Genomic DNA, 2277 nt, shown 5'->3' on the forward strand with positions numbered 1-2277 from the left:
CCAGGTTCAGTCTCTACAAAGTAGGATCTTGGAGTATCAGCTTTTCCAATGACCTTGGCTGGATTCCAGGTTTTCAACACCAGGTCTTGCACATGCACTGATGGTCCTGTGTAACGAGACAGGAGTAATTAAAAATGTCCTAGTAAAGGATCCCCTTGGAAAGAATGACCATAACATGGTTGAATTCCATATTCAATTAGAGGGTGAACAGGTTGGATCTCAAACAAGCGTGCTAAGCTTGAATAAAGGAGACTATGAAGGTATGAGAGCGGAATTGAGTAGAGTGGATTGGGAAAATAGATTAAAGGGTAAGATGATGCATGATCAGTGGTGTACATTTAAGGAGTTATTTTACAACTTCCAAAAAATATATATTCAACTGAGAAGAAAAGGGTGTAAAAGAAAAGACAGCCATCCGTGGCTAAGTAAAGAAATTAAGGACAGTATTCAACCACAAACAAGGGCATATAAGGTAGCCAAATCTAGTGGGAGGATAGAGGATTGGGAAAACTTTAAAAGACAACAAAAAATAACAATAAGATTGATTAAGAAAGGGAAGATTGATTATGAAAGTAAATTAGCAAAAAATATAAAAACAGATAGTAAGAGTTTTTATAGTTATATAAAAAGAAAAAGGGTGGCTAAAGTAAATGTTGGTCCCTTAGAGGATGAGACTGGGAAATTAATGGTGGGAAATATGCAGATGGAAAAAACACTGAATGAATATTTTGTATCAGTCTTTACAGTAGAAGACACTAAGAATATCCCAACGCTGGACAAACAGGGGGCTATAGGGGGGGGGGAGGAGCTAAACACGATAAAAATCACTAAGGAAGTGGTACTCGGTAAAATAATGGGACTCAAGGCGGATAAATCACCTGGACTTGATGGCTTACTTCCTAGGGTCTTGAGGGAAGTGGCGGTAGGGATTGTGGATGCATTGGTAATAATTTTCCAAAACTCCCTGGACTCAGCAAAGGTCCCGGCAGACTGGAAAACTGCTAATGTCACACCCTTATTTAAAAAGGGCAGTAGACAGAAGGCTGGAAACTATAGACCGGTTAGCCTAACATCTGTGGTAAGTAAAATTTTGGAGTCCATTATTAAGGAGACAGTAACAGGACATTTGGATAATCATAATTTAATAGGACAAAGTCAGCATGGTTTTATGAAGGGGAAGTCATGTTTGACAAATTTGCTGGAGTTCTTTGAGGAAGTAACATATAGGGTGGCTAAAGGGGAACCAGTGGACGTAGTGTATTTAGACTTCCAAAAGGCATTTGACAAGGTGCCACACAAAAGATTATTGCATAAGATAAAAAATCACAGGATTGGGGGTAATATTCTGGCATGGATAGAGGATTGGCTATCTAACAGAAGGCAGAGAGTTGGGATAAATGGTTCATTCTCAGACTGGCAATCAGTAACTAGTGGTGTTCCGCAGGGGTCAGTGCTGGATCCCCAACTCTTTACAATCTATATTAACGATTTGGAGGAGGGGACCGAGTGTAACATATCAAAGTTTGCAGATGATACTAAGATGGGAGGGAAAGTAGTGAGTGAGGAGGACATAAAAAACCTGCAAGGGGACATAGACAGGCTAAGTAAGTGGGCAGAGATTTGGCAGATGGAATACAATACTGGAAAGTGTGAGGTTATGCACTTTGGCAGGAAAAATCGTAGAGCAAGTTATTATCTTAATGGCAAGAAACTGGAAAGTACTGAAGTACAAAGGGATCTGGGGGTCCTGGTGCACGAAACTCAAAAGGTTAGTATGCAGGTGCAGCAAGTGATTAAGATGGCCAATGGAATGTTGGCTTTCATTGCTAGGGGGATAGAATATAAAAATAGGGAGGTATTGCTTCAGTTGTACAAGGTATTGGTGAGACCGCACCTGGTATACTGCGTACAGTTTTGGTGTCCATACTTAAGAAAGGACATACTTGCTCTCGAGTCAGTACAAAGAAGGTTCACTCAGTTAATCCCGGGGATGAGGGGATGGACATATGAGGAGAGGTTGAGTAGATTGGGACTCTACTCATTGGAGTTCAGAAGAATGAGAGGCGATCTTATTGAAACATATAAGATTGTGAAGGGGTTGGATCGGGTGGATGCGGGGAGGATGTTCCCGATGATGGGTGAAACTAGAACTAGGGGGCATAGTCTTAGAATAAGGGGCTGCTCTTTCAAAACTGAGATGAGGAGGAACTACTTCACTCAGAGGGTGGTAGGTCCATGGAATATGCTGCCCCAAAAAGCTGTAGAAGCTACATCATT

This window comes from Somniosus microcephalus, chromosome 6 (assembly GCF_052327205.1).
Source record: "Somniosus microcephalus isolate GS21.2 chromosome 6, FLI_Smic_1.0, whole genome shotgun sequence".
NCBI classification, from domain to species: domain Eukaryota; kingdom Metazoa; phylum Chordata; class Chondrichthyes; order Squaliformes; family Somniosidae; genus Somniosus; species Somniosus microcephalus.